We start from the raw sequence: 16,563 nt of genomic DNA, 5'->3' as shown, positions 1-16,563 counted from the left end.
GTAGCGCTTCTTACCCTTTTCCCCCATGACAACAGCTGTCAGTTGATGCTTCCGTCGGTCCTCACTGGATCCTTTGGGTGCGCTGCCAGCAGTATGTGACACTGTAGAACATGTTGAGATGCTGAGGGGAGAAGAGGAATAGTGGGGTTTTTTGAGGCTTTGTGTAAATAGTAGCTTCTCTTGTTTGTAAGAAAGGTTTGAAATGTCACATGGACCAGGCAGTGATAGCCCAGTCCCCCAGGGATCATAAGGAAGACATCTGAAGGCAGCCCTGTTTAGGGAAGCTTTTAATGTTTGATGTATTATAGTATTTTAATATTTTTTTGGAAGCCGCCCAGAGTGGCTGGGGAGGCCCAGCCAGATGGACGGGGTATAAATTATTATTATTATTATTATTATTATTATTATTATTATTATTATGAAGGAATAAAGACTCAGACAACGTATATGGAATTAAAATTTGGCCACAACTTTATTAAACTTCCGAATATAGGAAGACCTTGGCTTAGGCCTTGGGAGTGTATCCCTCCCAGCCCCCCAGCCGGGGGGAACTGGGGCTCATCAGGGTAAATGGGATATTGGGTGCTCTGCGAGACGTAAGTATAGCAGGCAGCCAAGCCCATATCCCCACATCCCCATACCACTGACAACCTTTCAGTGTATGGCCAGTGACACCCATTATATAACACCTTTAAGAGGGGGACCCTGGAATCGCCATCACAGGGGGGTGAGTCACCACCCCCACCCCCAATATAGGGAAGAAAAGACTAAAGGATTCCACCCCAGGCCATAACCGTCAAAGTTGTGACGAATTGCTACGGGGAAGACAAAACCTGCCAGTGCAGGAAAATTTCTTCCCGGTCCTTCAACAGCAACCAGTCAAAGACCCTAGCAGTGCCTGCTAAATAGGAATAAAAAGTTAACCTGCAAACAAGAAACATTAAACTAAGGGAGGGTAGGGAGGGTGAATCTCCAGAGCCAACTGCCTGGCTATTGTCGGCTCCACCCCGTATTTAAAAATGGGGCTAGCCTCACCTCCCAGCAAGAAACTTGACCGCTGAGGCTGGGCGTGAACCTCCAAAAATTAAAACTGAGAGGCAAGCCAGCCCATTTGTCAGTAAGCTCCCTGGGAACTGTAGCACCACCCGTGATCCCGCAAAGGGCACCCAGAATGTAAAGTGGGAGTGCTCATTATTTTAAGGGTTTTATAGCATACTATTAATTTGTATGTTAACAGTATTATTGTGTTCTCCTCACTTACTAGAACAGAGAAAACAACCAAAACAGAAACACAAAGGAATATAAATAAAGAAAAATGGCAGAACCTTGGTAGCCATAAATGAATCATTCTGTCCTAAGACAAGCAAGCAAAACTACAAGAGGGGAAAACGAAAACTCCCGATTGAATTTTGGCAGAAGCTGAACTTCCATAGAACCGAAACAGGGCTGCTTGTGACAAATACAGGTCAGAAGGGAAATGGCTGCCTTCTCACACCCCCAGAGTGCATTTCTCCTAAGACATCCATTTTGTGTGCTATTAAGCCTACGCTTCACGTTTTTGAAAGCAGGTGTCTTATGATGTATTTCTAAATATGCTAACATGTACATTGCACAGGGTGGAGTGGAGAACCTATTTGCAAAATGGGGACATGTGAGCATCTCAAAGCAAATTTCTGTTTGTGTGTTGATCTGGGAAGCAAAGATGAGGTAGGTCTGCATTAAAATGGAAACAAACTGATGGTCTCCACAGAGAGCTGATTCATTCATTCTTGTACCCCAAAAGGGCTCCCAAAGAGGCTTACATGAAATCAGAAACAAGACACTCCCTACTTGCAGACTTACATTCTAATAAACAAACCAACACACAGAAATACATCGCACAAGGAAAAGGGGCAAGGAGGGCAAAGGAAAAAGAAACTGAAAAAATCAAGCCCCAATGTCTGGAAGTGCTGTTCCTATTTCCCCCACGGTGGTAGCCTGATGAAATGCCTGCCCCCAGATGACAGTTGAGGGAGAGGAGGCCTGATGGAGCTGGCCTGTCTTAGCGGATGTTAGAGCTCCGCCAGGCCTCCTGTCTCCCCCTCGTCTGCACTTGGGAGAAGCCCTTCCATCAGACTGACTCCACGGGAGAAGTGCAGCTCCCTGCAACAGCTCTGCGGAAAGACCAGCTCCACCTGTCACCTCCTACCCCTCCCCTGGGCCAGGTGCTCATGCGATCTTTTCTTCTCTCTTTTTCTCTTTCCCTTTCAAACTATAGTAAACTAAAGTTAATAATAATAATAATAATAATAATAATAATTTATTTATTTATTTATACCCCGCTCATCTGGCTGGGTTTCCCCAGCCACTCTGGGCGGCTTCCAAGAGAATATTAAAATACAGTAGTCCGTCAAACATTAAAAGCTTCCCTAAACAGGGCTGCCTTCAGATGTCTTCTAAAAGTCTGGTAATTGTTTTTCTTTTTGACATCTGGTGGGAGGGCGTTCCACAGGGCGGGTGCCACTACCGAGAAGGCCCTCTGCCTGGTTCCCTGTAACTTGGCTTCTCACAGTGAGGCAACCGCTAGAAGGCCCTCAGCGCTGGACCTCAGTGTACGGGCTAAACGATGAGGGTGGAGACGCTCTTTTAGGTATACAGTGGTACCTCGGGTTAAGAACTTAATTCGCTCTGGAGGTCTGTTCTTAACCTGAAACTGTTCTTAACCTGAAGTACCACTTTAGCTAATGGGGCCTCCTGCTGCCGTCGCACGATTTCTGTTCTCATCCTGAAGCAAAGTTCTTAACCCGTGGTACTATTTCTGGGTTAGCAGAGTCTGTAACCTGAAGCGTATGTAACCAGAGGTACCACTGTACTGGACCGGGGCCATTTATTTAGAAATTTAAGCTAACCCTCTCCTGGATTCACATATATATATATAGAGAGAGAGAGAATAAAGAATGCTCTGTTGAAAATAATATTCAACTGACTACAATATGAAGACTAGGTTTTCCTTTACAGCATTCGTTCTCCCCTTCCATAAACTTGCCCAAAGCTCAGCACTTTCTCTGACCTCTGACAGCTCTTTGCCAAACTTGGTGATGCCATTATTTTTGTTCTAGGGTTCAAGTCCATTGGAAATGCCAACGTTCATTTACCTCCAGGAGTGTTTCAGATGCCATATTCTAATTCAAGTGAAGCAAGGGTCACTAAAGCAAACCTCTGCAAACGTCAACACACTGAGAATGCAAGAATCTCAGTTCAAACGGTCAGAGGCTCCGTTGCTGAGGAACAGCCCTTGGAGAAATGGAATGCACTCTGCCAAGATTCTAGGATAGTCAGTGTGCCATAGGGGTTAGAACAAATTTAATTCCATGCACTTCAAGGGTGGTATAAAGGTAAAGGTACCCCTGGCCATAAGGTCAAGTCACAGATGACTCTGGGGTTGCACACTCATCTTGCTCTATAAGCCGGCGTTTGTCCGCAGACAGTTTTCCGGGTCATGTGTCCAGCATGACTAAGCCACTTCTGGTGAACCAGAACAGTGCATGGAAACACCGTTTACCTTCCCGCTGGAGCGGTACCTATTTTATCTACTTGCACTCTGACGTGCTTTTGAACTGCTAGGTTGGCGGGAGCTGGGACCGAGCAACGGGAGCTCACCCCGTCGCGGGGATTCGAACTGCCAACCTTCTGATCAGCAAGCCCTAGGCTCTGTGGTTTAGACCACAGTGCCACCTGTATATATTCTTTTAAATGTACAGTAGTAGTAGTAGCAGCAGCAATAATAAGTTTAATTTTAACTTTTTTAAAAAAATTCCCTGCTTTTCAGACAGATGTTGTCTCCTAAAGCGGTTGACACTGATTTTTTCAAAAAAGGTGAGACAAGTCCTGTCCTCAGGTTTGGTAACTAAAAAATACAAGACACCCAAATGGAAGGGATGTGGATGAACAAGGCAGAGGAAGAACACATGTACCAAGGCCCAGGAAAGCTTGAGATATCCGCAGGCAAGTCATGACCTGCTGGGGCCAAGCTGATCACGGTGAGGGTTTGCCAAGTGTGCCTTCCTATTAGCTCAGGCATAGGACAACTCGGCCCTCCAGATGTTTTGAGACTACAACTCCCACCACCCCTAGCTAACAGGATCAGTGGTCAGGAATGATGGGAATTGTAGTCCCAAAACATCTGGAGGGCCGTTTGCCTATGCCTGTATTAGCTTGTTTCTTCTGGCATAATAATAATAATAATAATAATAATAATAATAATAATAATAATAAAAATTTTGTTATTTATACCCCGCCCATCTGGCTGAAGTGTTGGGGGCAGTGGTAGGGCATAAGGGGTAGTGGCTGGCACATTCCGATTTGGGCTCAGGTGGCAAAAAGGGATGGGGCACCCCTATAAATGCTGGAATTTTGAAGGGGGTCCAGACTGGAAGCCAGTTCCCTTGAACAATAGAGACATTCATTAGAGGGCTTTCATAGTAACCAATTACAAGTGATCTTTCGGAAGCAGGTTTCTGATGTGGAACGAATTATATCTAGTCTGAATCAGGTTGCAGTCCTGAATTTCTTTTCAGTTGGATTTGTTTTTTAAGGGCAGTATTTTTTATCTAAGGGCAACTGAAATACTTATACAACTGTAAAAAAATTATTGTAGGAAGAGGAGGGGAAAGTGGTGTGTGTTTTTTAAGGCAGTGCCACAGATCTGGTATGCTTGCTGTGGTTGAGGCAGAGAAGACCTTAGTTCAGACATGAGGAATTAACTTATTGCCTGACCTTAGTCAGGATGTTTTCTCTGAAACTCAGTGTCCCTCGTGGGTTAATAATATTGGCTTGATTTAGCATATTGTAGTAAGGGTCACTGAGAAAATGCACATAATGCAAAGCAATTTGAGTACCTAGGACAAGAGCTATAAAAGCAAGTGATTATATTAAATCTGTCAGAATCTCTGCATTAAAACTTATGAATTATTGGATGATTTTATCTCACAAACGCCAGTCAAAAATGCAGAGGTAGACTTAGTTCTGGCCTCAGATCCACATGACTGGATTTGCATTATAGCATTGCTGTGGTGCTCTCGCTACAGACAGGCAGGCAGACAGTGGGTCAGATACTAATGTGACCCTAAGCCCCTGCCCCAAAGAGCTGCCAATCTGAAAAGACAGCATGCAAATGAAGGATGGCATACAGAATACTACAAAAGATCAGTGAAGCAGGAAGTGATGGTTGGATTATATTTTCCATAAAACTCTTTGTTTGTTTGCTAAACAATCAGATAAAATGAAGTTAACTCTTAACTGACAGTAGAGCTTGATTAGAACAGTTGTAAATCACACTTTTCTCCAATGAAACATTTCTAGTAAGCCAGAATTTGGTTTCATGGCCATTGCAGTTGACTATAAAAAACCTGCTTTCCACAACAGCCCGAAGACATAAGGTAATGTAAGGTAAAGAATGTTTGATGAACACAGGAAAAAGTGGCTAATGACTTATAGGAGGTGGGGACAAAAAGACACGTCACTGTCCATCTCAGAGTCAGGAATGCTTAAATCCATGTAAATAAAGCAAACTCTGTCTTAGAAACATAGTATCATAGAACAGAGTTGGAAGGGACCCTGAGGGCCATCTAGTCCAACCCCCTGCAATGCAGGAATCTCAGCTAAAGCATCCATGACAGATGGCCACCCAACCTCTGCTTAAAAACCTCCAAGGAAGAAGTGCCCACAAGCTCCCGAGAGAGTCAGATCCACTGTCAAACAGCTCTTACCATCAGAAACTTTCCCCTGATGTTTAGTTGGAATCTCCTCTCTCGTAACTTGAAGCGACTAGTTTGGGTCTTACCCTCCAGAGCAGGAGAAAACAAGCTTGCTCCCTCTTCCACGTCACAGCCCTTGAGATATCTGAAGATGGTTTTCACATTTCCTCTCACCAACCTAGTGATAACAGAATAAATGATGTAAGGAGGGAGCTGTGGTCCAAGACAGGAAAAAGAGATAGTAAGGGAACCCCTAGATACTTCAAATAAATTCAGATCTCCAGGGCCTGATGAGCTGAATCCTAGTGTCATAAAGGACCTCGTGGAAGCAATCTCAGAGCCTTTGTCTATGATCTTTGAGAATTCTTAGAGAACAACTGAGGACCCTGCAGACTGGAGGTGGGTAAATGTTGCCCCCATCTTCATAAAGGGGGGGGGGGAGGAAGGCCCAGGTACCTACCGACCAGTGAGCTTGATACTGATACCAGGAAAGGTCCTAGAACAGATAATTCAACAGTAGGTCTGTGAGCATTTAGAAAAGGATACTGTGATTACTAAAACCCAGCATGCGTTTCTTAAAAATAAGACATGCCAGACCAATATGGTATTTTAAAAAAATGGAATTGCAAACTTGCTGGATCAGAGAAATGCTGTGGACATAGCGTATCTTGATTTAAGCAAGGCTTTTGACAAAGTCCCCCATGATATTTTTGCAAGGAAGCTGGTAAAATGTGGGTTGACCGAGGTAACTGTTAGGTGGATTTGTAGCTGGTTGGTGGACCAAACCCAAAGAGTATTCATTAATGGTTCCTCAGCATCCTGGGAATAAGTGAGAAGTGAGGTACTGCAGGGTTCTGTCACGAGCCTGTTGTTGTTCAACGTCTTCAAAAACAGCTTGGATAAAGGAACTGAGGGGATGCTCATCAAATTTGCAGGTGACACCAAACTGGGAAGGATAGCTAATGCTGTAGAATACATATTCAGAATTCAAAATGACCTGTTGCATCACACTGTTGACTCATGTTAAGCTTGTGGTCCACCAAGACCTCTAGATCCTTTTCACATATACTGCTGGCAAGCCAGGTATCCCCCATCTTATATTTGTGCATCTGGTTCTTCCTACCTAAGTGTAAAACTTTACATTTGTCCCTATTGAAATTCATCTTGTTAGCTTGGACCCAGTTCTCCAATCTGTTACGCTCACTTTGAATTCTGATTCTCTCTCCTGTATTATTAGCTATGACTTCCAGTTTGATGTCATCTGCAAATTTGATGAGTGTCCACTCAATTCCTTCATCCAGTAAAGATATTGAACAACAACAGTCCCAGGACAGAACCTTGCAGCACCCCACTTGTCAGTATTTCCCAGGACGACGAGGCTTGACTATGGCTAGGGAAATGTAGCTTGCAGGTGTTAGCCTGGAGTTTAAAAGAAATGTTAAAACAACTACTATTTTTTTTAAATGACAATGGAACACCTCATAAGTTTTTTTTAAAAATATAGAAAATCAAATTTAATGGCAGTAATATCTTTGAAATGTTTATGATATTGCGAACAAGCTATGCTGTGTGTATGTTTGAAACTTTAGAAGAACAAAACTAGAAATACCCCCCTTTTCTAGTTTCAAAAGATAGAGGAGAATCTTAACGACAGCATTTTCACAACGGCAGAGGGTACAGCAGCAAAAAGGAGGAAACTCTTTGTTTAGAAATGCTTCTTTTCCCAGGCAGCTGCTGAGCAGAGCTAGAAAAGACCAAAGGCACTTAATCATTTCAATGACAGTAAGCTCTTTGTTGCTTTATTTATTTACAAGTTTCAATTATTAATAGTGTGTGTTCCACAACTCTGTTTCTTCTCAAGCACATAGCAAAGTCTCTTTTGCTCTTCTTTTGCTTTGTGTTTTGCTTTTTGGTTTTTTTGCATTTGCAGGGTTGAAGGATAGATTGATGCTTGTGTTTCCTTGAACATTTCCCTGCAAAAGTGTTCCACTTTAGGGTGAGAACATGAAATGTTGTGCACTGTTTGGTGAAGCTAGCTTCTGAGGAAGACATGGCTGGAACTCCACTATACTGATAATTCCCCAAAGACACCCAATGAGCATCTTATGTTGAACACGCTGTCAGAGTGGGGATCTTTTTGTAGTCAAAATAGGACCATTGGCCCACAAGAGAGGAAGCCCCAAAGTATGTAGAACTACACAGTTACACAGCATCTCCTGACTGAAGGGAAAAACTCTAATAGCTGGTGAGAGGGCTCTCCACTCAAAACAACCCAATGTGGACTGAGCTTGTTCAGTGGGTTGGAGAGGCAATGGAACTGAGGCAGGGGGGTGAAATTGGGTTCCTTGGAATATCCATATTCAGCAGGAGGAAACATTGTTTGGTACACCATGGGTCTCCAGAAAATCCATTTTAAACTTATCTTGATTATAGAATTGTAGTCAGAGGTGTTTCAAGGCTGCACTCGGACTACTGCAACGCACTCTATGTGGGGCTACCTTTGAAGGTGACCCGGAAAATGCAACTAATCCAGAATGTGGCAGCTAGACTGGTGACTGGGAGTAGCAGCCGGGACCACATAACACCAGTCCTGAGAGATCTGCATTGGCTCCCAGTACGTTTCCGAGCGCAATTCAAAGTGTTGATGCTGACCTTTAAAGCCCTAAACGGCCTCGGCCCAGTATACCTGAAGCAGCAGCATGAGGAGATGAGGAGCATTTTGTTTGTTTGTCCACAGATTGATCGAGTTGAACAGGTTATTTACCTACTCTTTACTGCAGGCCAGAAACAGTAAGGATTTCAGCGCAGGTGTCATATTAACTGGGCACATTTTGAGCAGGAATTTGCAGGAAAATTTAGTATGGGAGAAGTGAGCAAGTGACGTCCCAATGGGACCTCTGAAGCTAAGGGGCCTTTCTGGAAGCCAGCTTCGTTGGCTTGGAGGACGTATCCTGGATATAGAACATTCTTGAGGCTAACCTATCTTATTTGCCAGGAGTTGTGGGGCCCAGAGAGGCAGCGGAGAAAGGTCTCCCTACTACTAGTCAAGGGGATCCAGGCTTTGTAGCTTTGCCTTCTCATTCCCCTGGACGTGGACAGGATTTGGCATACACAAGGGAGTCATTCGAGAAGAGCGTCCCACTCTGCTTTCATTTTGCCTGCAGATGTTATGCCAATAAATGTGTCGCTAATTCAAACTCCTTTTATGTGTCTTATTTTTACTTACGTTAGCTTGATGGTTTTTTTTGTTTACCCCGGCTTCTCATTTCTCTAACCTTAACTTCACTCCATCTCATTTGCTCATGAGCTTGTGGTTTTGTTTTAAAAAGCAATTATTAATGTTCACACACAATTCCAGGCACAATCTGTGAATATACGCCATTTTGCCAGTGGTGGACTTTGGGCTCTCAAATTTCAAGTGTCCGGTGTGACACTAAAATTTGGCACACCCACCCATGTTAGTACCGCATTCTACAGCATTTTTGTGGCGCCCCCTGCAGGTGATCCCAGTTGCACTACACTGAAACCCTCTTTGGCTTTGCCTAATATAGACATTTTTCCAGTTATTTTCCCCAATACATTACATTTTTGTAGATTAATTCCTCTAATAATCACGTTTTTGCGCACTCTTTCCCCTCAGCAGAGCATGAGACTTATGTGTTTGAGCCCCATGTTGGGCCAAGCAATTCCTGCATTGAAGAGGGTTGTACTAGATTATCATGTGGTTCCCTTTCAACTCTACAATTCTATGATTCTGATGTGCACATTTTTGTATGGTTTTTTTTGGGGGGGGGGTTAGACATCTGCGTTACAGAATTTGGAGAAGTGTGACTTTTGAGTGAAAGGTGGGTTTTGGTTTGTATATTGCTTCAGAAAGTGTGTGTTAGGTAGCTTTGAATTAGAAAGTGAACCCCCATTCTAATTTACAGGCAAGAATCGAGAACTGTAGTTATACCGTCCCACAGAGTTCCATGCTTTCTTTTATTATTGGGGACAAAATTATGCAATTTGTTTATCGGAAGAAAGCAAGTCTAAATACAGTTGCAGAGCTGCATTTATCTGATCTCTGTGTTTGTTATGCAACCTTGAAGCTGAAATTTAACAATTTGTTTTTACTCTTGTTTCTAGGTTTGGGGGCCAGTTATTGATCTTTTGACAGTACTTTACCTCCTGACCCTTAGATATGTAGGTTTTGTTTTTTGTTTGACTTGGGAACAGCATCTTGTAAAAGACCTTGCCGAAGGCTTTTCAAACTTTAAATACATTTTAATCAGCCAGTGCTTCTGTATCCAATACTTTATTGACACATTCAAACTATACTGCTGAAACTATTTTAAGCTCCATTATGATGGTAATTTGAAAATATTGACTTTGTTGTATCTTTGTGTGTCTCCCTACCCCCACCCCCACGCTTTAAAGGTCTTTAATTTACTCTTTCTTTCTTAATCTTCCCTTTCTTGGACTGTGGAGAATTCCTTGAAAGATAATACAAGCAACTCACAAACCTCCCCTGACATTACAAAATACAGTGGTACTTCGGGTTAAGTACTTAATTCGTTCCGGAGGTCCGTTCTTAACCTGAAACTGTTCTTAACCTGAAGCACAACTTTAGCTAATGGGGTCTCCCGCTGCTGCCGCGCCGCCGGAGCACAATTTCTGTTCTCATCCTGAAGCAAAGTTCTTAACCCGAGGTAATATTTCTGGGTTAGCGGAGTCTGTAACCTGAAGCGTATGTAACCTGAAGCGTATGTAACCCGAGGTACCACTGTACACAGAATAGAGGTACTGGCTGCAATAGATACTGGTATACCCATTTAAATGAGTCAGTTCTAGCATCAGACATCAACCACCAATTTTATGGTAGGGGGACCTAAGGAGGAGGCAAGAAAGTCAATGTATGCCCTTTTACATTGAGTATGGTTTCTATATGGGACGCGGGTGGCGCTGTGGTCTAAACCACTGAGCCTAGGGCTTGCTGATCAGAAGGTCGGCGGTTCGAATCCCCGCGATGGGGTGAGCTCCCATTGCTCGGTCCCTGCTCCTGCCAACCTAGCAGTTTGAAAGCACGTCAAAGTGCAAGTAGATAAATAGGTACCGCTCCGGTGGGAAGGTAAACGGCGTTTCCTTGCGCTGTTTTGGTTCGCCAGAAGTGGCTTAGTCATGCTGGCCACATGACCGGGAAGCTGTATGCCGGCTCCCTCGGCCATTAAAGTGAGATGAGCGTCACAACCCCAGAGTCGGTCACGATTGGACCTAATGGTCAGGGGTCCCCTTTACCCCTTTACCTTTATGGTTTCTATGGAAAAGGGACTAACATATGGTTACCTGATTTCTTTCAATGTATCTGGGGACACTTTCTTTTTTTGAAGCTGAGTAGCAACAGGGAGTCAGTAGTGGGGATGGTGAGGCAAAAGACCCTGGGCCCAAGCACACATGCATATTGTATAAAGGTGCAAAGCCCTTCTTTTGCACCCTGTGAAACATCAATGCGCAGAGTTAAAAAAAACCTGGGCAACGGCCTCCTGCCCACAACTCCCAAACCTCCCCCGATCAGTCAAAACAAAGGGGGAAGGAGATCGCACAAGACAAATCCTATGCGCACAAGACACATCATATGGGGACTTCTGGCGAGGAAAAATGGCGGGTGCCACGGCAGCGAGCAGCTCCTGAAGCCAGCCAGAGCCAACTGCACTACCAGGCTGGCTCTGAGCTGGTGAGGCTGCTGCTGCCACATTTCCCGGGGACAGATTTGCAAATCCAGGGACTGTTCCCGGGAACTGGGGACGTCTGGTAACCCTAAATTAAAGGTTAAACAGCAATAAAATAAAATGATATGCAGGGCAGACACCCTCCAAGTGTCCCTATTTTCCAGGAATGGCCCTGATTTAGAGAAGCCATCCCAATTTCTGATTTTATCCTGGAATGTCCCTCTTCCAGACATTTACCCAGGGCTGCACTTCCACTGGGAAAACTGGGGCACAGTATTCACTAACAGGCTCTGGTACCTCAGATATATGGCAATACAGTGGTACCTTGGATTACATATGCTTCAGGTTACATACACTTCAGGTTACAGACTCCGCTAACCCAGAAATAGTACCTCGGGTTAAGAACTTTGCTTCAGGATGAGAACAAAAATCGCGCAGCGGCGGCACGGCAGCAGCGGGAGGCCCCATTAGCTAAAGTGGTGCTTCAGGTTAAGAACAGTTTCAGGTTAAGAACGGACCTCCGGAACGAATTAAGTACGTAACCCGAGGTACCACTGTATTATATTAAGTGTTAATAAAATTAAATGCAGGTGCCAGGTCCTTCTCTGTCATTCCAATGGCTTCACACTCAATGGCCAGAACAATGGCCAGGGTTTTGCTTCTTTGTGAACAGTGGAATAGAATTCTCCTTCATTGCTTTCCTGATGCTGCCATTCATCAGTAGACCTAGGGCAAGAGTTCCATTTTGGAAGGCCTTCTTGGAAGATTGCGGTGGTTGGGATCAGAAACAGCCTTTCGTGTCATCACCCAGTCATGTGGAACACCCTGCTGATAGAGATTCAGCGGGCGCCTTCTGTGCCAACTTTTAAACCCCTGCTGAAAACTTTTCTATTCCATCAGGCCATGTACACCCCCCACAATGGTCTGTGGGTGTTTGTTTTTAACTAATTTTTGCTTTTAAGTTGTTTTTAACTTTGTCTGACTCTGTGTTTTCATATTGCGTGTCGAGGTCCCCAATCCACCCACCAAATAACTCACAACAGACACATAATTTTTGTTTAAGATTTTTGGCATGATTTTGGCCACAACTTTATTCAAATACAAACCGTGAGTGGTTGTTTAAGCATTGGTTAAGACTATCTGTCCCCCCCGCCTGGGGACAGAACTGACTTCCGGGCACCACCGAAAGACAGTGCGGGGGAAAGCAAGTCGGGGAGGCATTGGAGCTGAGACACAGACCCTCAACTCTCACCCGCCTGCTCCCCGAAGGCTTGCCGGCCCTAGTCCCATTCCAGGGATTGGACGAAAAGATGGCAAGCCCCAGGATTCCTTTAACGGAATTCCCTTTCCGCAGCAACCATGGAGGGGCAGGCACAGCCTATCCTGACCCCTCCTCCACCAGATTTATAACCAATGCCTAACTGCAACCTTACAAGTTGTGACGATTTGCTACGCAGTAGGCAAAAACCACCCAGCCAGCCAATTTGCCAGGTGGAAAAATTCCTACCAGGCCCCTGCTCAAAGGCAGATGACCCCATGACAGACATAGCAAGGTCAACGTAACAACCCCTTACTCTAGGGCGGGTGGGCGGGTGATCAGTTGCACGCAGCAAAAGAGAAAGTACAAGGCTGCGTGCAGAGTATTTAAACCTTTTACCCCTCCCACCAAAATTGCAACATACCTTTTACCCCAGCAACCCAGTGAACCTATCACTGCCCCAGGCCATCTTTAGAGACCCTGCCTGGTAACAGAGGGGTGGCTCAGTAGACCCCACCGCAACACGTGCTCTCCCTGAAGGAGAACACACTTTGTTGTAAACTGCTGTAATATCTATTTTTTTTATACAGTGGTACCTCGGGTTAAGTACTTAATTCGTTCCAGAGGTCTGTACTTAACCTGAAACTGTTCTTAACCTGAGGTACCACTTTAGCTAATGGGGCCTCCCACTGCTGCCGCGAAGCAAAGTTCTTAACCTGAAGCACTATTTCTGGGTTAGAGGAGTCTGTAACCTGAAGCGTATGTAACCTGAAGCGCATGTAACCCGAGGTACCACTGTAAATAAATAAAGTTAAAGAGATGGGGAATTGTCACACGGGAGAAGGATTTCTACATATTTGGGGGATGGGGTCTTATCAGTACAAACAGTGGTATTTGCCTCTTTCTCCTTCCTTTTAAAATGTGGCTTGGCCACAGATGCAAACACCAAACATGTATATTGCCATATTGTGGACGACGATTGGTATCTTCACAAGACAATAGCCGCAATAGCCTCTCAAACGTCCAGATAGTGCCTAGAAATTCTGAGGGCCTGGCCCTTAAAATGGTTAATTCTGTTTATTCCATAAATTGGTAGTTTCGCATTCCTGTTACTCCAAGATACAAGTGTATGGGAATTGTAAGCTTCTAGATAGCTTCCTAGGCAAGCTGATAACTCCCTACTGCAAGTGTCAATGTGTGAGATTGGCAGAAGCTTATCTGTGTTGATTTCCTGCCAAGTCTCTGTTAGCCTTTCACTGTTTGGTGGAAAATCCAAACGGCAGAAGTGAACTATATTGGTGGGAAACGGATGGGAAACACAAATACCCGATGGTGTTTTGACTTTGGTGGGAAACTGGTGTGTTGCCTAAACACCAAATTTGGCTTGTGTAACCTGAGTAACAGCAGGTGCTTTACTGAGGATATATAAGCCCTCATAGCACACCTGCTTAATGGGAAGCCCACTTAGCCTTTGGCCAACATTAGGGCCACACTTTGTCCGTCAGGAGTCCTTATACATTGTTACACAAAGGGAGCTCTCCGGCCAACGCAGAGGGGCATAAAATTATCAGTTTGGACCTTGCTTTTATTCTCTCTATCTTCATCCTATGAATTAATTTGTTAAAGAGCAAAGGTATTCTTTATTTTCTATCTGAATCCAAAAGAGCCATTTCCCCTCTGTAAATGCAACGTGATCCTGCTTTTAGAAGCAGAGTAGTCTCCCATGATGCTCCATAGTGCACTCCATTATTCATAATGCTTTGAATAAGGGCCTGTTGAGGGAACTAGGTGGTGGCCATTTCTCAAAAATATGTAGAACTCCTCCTGCTCCTTGTAAAACTCAGCGAAATTGTGACCCCCCCCCCTTCCTGGTCTGCATATAGGTCCACAGAAGTGAGTTGGCATTTTGGGTGCAGTAGAAATTATCAGGGCTAGGAACTATTGGCACAGCCTGTCCTCTCCTTTGCAGCACAAGTAGTCTCTGTGAGTGTCCTGAAATGGGTGTACATTTCAGCAAATGACATCAGCATGTTGGGCTGTGCATCTGAACTTCACCAGGGGATGAATTAAACAGTCTATCACAGTTCCTGAGGTAAGGCCAGGAGAGGGACAGAAAATGAGTCAACTGAGCCAGATTGGGAATTCCTTTGAATTCACATGGGGAAAGGCGTCTCATTTAGGGCTAAGATCATGGCCACTGGTCCCATCACCTCTGGCAAATAGAAGGGGAAGAAATGGAGGCAGTGAGAGATTTTACTTTCTTGGGCTCCATGATCACTGCAGATGGTGACAGCAGTCACGAAATTAAAAGACACCTGCTTCTTGGGAGAAAAGCGATGACAAACCTAAGACAGCATCTTAAAAAGCAGAGACATCACCTTGCCGACAAAGTTAAAGCTCTGGTTTTCCCAGTAGTGATGTATGGAAGTGAGAGCTGGACCATAAAGAAGGCTGATCGCTGAAGAATTGATGCTTTTGACTTATGGTGCTGGAGGAGACTCTTGAGAGTCCCATGGACTGCAAGAAGATCAAACCTCTCCATTCTGAAGGAAATCAGCCCTGAGTGCTCACTGGAAGGACAGATCCTGAACACAGCCGTCTTTCCCATACAGCTTAGTGGTTCGTTGCGCCAGGGTGCCAGCCTCTCAGGGGCGCCCCAGCGAGTGGGGGAGCTGCGCGGCTTTACCGGTGGCCTCCCCTTTCCCTGCACGCCTGCTAACTGCGCCCCATCAAACATATGGCTGTCGGGCATGCAGCTTCCTTCCCAAGCCTCCGTGGGAGGAGAGCGATCCCCACAGAGGCTTAGGTTGGAAGCTGCACCCCACTAACTTTATGGCTGGTGGGCGCGCAACTTCCCTCCCAAGCCTCTGTGGGGATTGCTCTCCCTCAGCAGCATGGGGGAGAGTTGCGCACACACACCCCATGGTTGGCAGTGCGCAGCTTCCGCCCCCCCCATCCATGGTAATTTGGGGGACCTGAGCAGATATTTGCACCCCGGCGCTGCATCTGCTAAAGACGGCCCTGATTCTGAAGCTGAGGCTCCAATACTTTGGCCACCTCATGAGAAGAGAAGACTCCCTGGAAAAGACCCTAATGTTGGGAAAGATTGAGGGCACAAGGGGAAGGGGATGACAGAAGACAAGATGGTTGGACAGTGTTCTTGAAGCTATCAGCATGAGTTTGACCAAACTGCGGGAGACAGTGGGAGATAGGAGTGCCTGGCATGCTCTGGTCCATGGGGTCACAAAGAGTCAGACACGACTAAATGACTAAACAATAAAGAACAATATTTTGAAGAGCAAAAAAGACACTTTTGCCGACTACTACTTTTAATAATGGATTGCTATTATGACTCTACCCATGAAAAAGAGGACATATAGCAGCCCTTTCTAAATGACAATTAAAAGTTCAGGAAAGGGTTTTAGATTCTTTACAGTTGGGGCCCCAACATAACTCCCAAGTCTACATCTCACTTTGCATATCTTTCATGGTGATGCTTCTTTAAACTAAGGAACGAATTCAATAAAAGGTAAAGGGACCCCTGACCGTTAGCTCCAGTCACAGACGACTCTGGGATTGCAGCACTTATCTTGCTTTACTGACCAAGGTCATGTGGCCAGCATGACTAAGCCGCTACTTGTGAAACCAGAGCAGCGTACAGAAACACCATTTACCTTCCCGCCAGGGCAGTACCTATTTATTTACTTGCACTTTGACATGCTTTTGAACTGCTAGGTTGGCAGGAGCTGGGACTGAGCAACAGGAGCTCACCCCGTCGCGGGGATTCGAACCACGACCTTCTGATCGGCAAGCCCTAGGCTCTGTGGTTTAACCCACAGTGCCACCCGAGTCCTAACTTCAA

General features: G+C 45.0%; 1 long non-coding RNA gene across 1 annotated transcript in view; it reads right to left on the bottom strand.

Moving 5' to 3' along the window:
* Positions 1-16,563, bottom strand: part of LOC310675388 — a 139,143-nt gene that overhangs the window by 93,836 nt on the left and 28,744 nt on the right. The window contains exon 3 of the long non-coding RNA XR_014510090.1: positions 15-121. This is a non-coding gene — a long non-coding RNA (uncharacterized lncRNA). The remainder of the gene's footprint in view (positions 1-14; positions 122-16,563) is intronic.

This window comes from Podarcis tiliguerta (genome assembly GCF_965153285.1).
Source record: "Podarcis tiliguerta genome assembly, chromosome: 4".
Taxonomy (NCBI): Eukaryota; Metazoa; Chordata; class Lepidosauria; order Squamata; family Lacertidae; genus Podarcis; species Podarcis tiliguerta.
Note: the sequence above shows the minus strand (reverse complement) of the source record. Positions and strands in the feature narration are given on the sequence as shown.